The following is an 830-nucleotide window of genomic DNA, read 5'->3' as shown; positions in this document are numbered from 1 at the left end:
ACTCACACACAGAAAGCAAGACTCACACACACACACACACACACACACACACACACACACACACACACACACACACTGAAAGAATAGTGGAGATAAAAAAAAATTGAAGGAAAAGTAGAAATTAATGCCCCGCCTCCAGCACGAGCCTCTTTGCAGGAAGACAGAAGTGAGACAGGATTTCAAAATAATGTACAACACCAAATGCCATTAGTTACCCCTGCCATGAGTAATCAAAATGTTTCACCGTTGGTTGTTGTCCACGGGGGGATTTTACAGACAGCTCCCTTTCCCGGTGGAGAAAAAGATTGGCATAGCGCTCAGCATTATCTGGATGGTGTTAAAGCGGAGTCTGTGACACAGGCTGCTGCTACTCTAAGTGAGGAAACGGGCACCTCTGAACAGGAGAGCATGAAAAAAATTGCAAAAAGCGGGTAGTCTTTCAGTGAAAACTCGTAGTTCAACTGATCATAACAGGGAAGAAAAAGCATGTCTGTGACGTGGCTGTGCCGACTAGGAGTGAGAGTGAATCCTCAAGTGACTTTAGTAGCGAGGAGGATAAGCCCTATACTTCCGCTTTGAGACGTAAAAATAAACACAGAGGCAATATACATGACTGCTTGGAGCGACCTGCGACTCAAATGCCGCTTCTCCAGACGGAGACAGCGCAGGGTGGAGTTACAATGACGTACACGCCGGTCACTCTTCAAGACACGTCACTTATTAAAAGTCAGCTTCCGCCGTTAGAGCAGGGTGGGGCTCCTTGGATTATGGCATTTCTGACTGCATGCGCTGGCTGGCTGCCAGCGCTGGGGGATTTCAGATGCACCTTC

This window comes from Monopterus albus, unplaced genomic scaffold (genome assembly GCF_001952655.1).
Source record: "Monopterus albus unplaced genomic scaffold, M_albus_1.0 scaffold216.1, whole genome shotgun sequence".
NCBI classification, from domain to species: Eukaryota; Metazoa; Chordata; class Actinopteri; order Synbranchiformes; family Synbranchidae; genus Monopterus; species Monopterus albus.
This window is presented reverse-complemented; position numbering follows the sequence as displayed.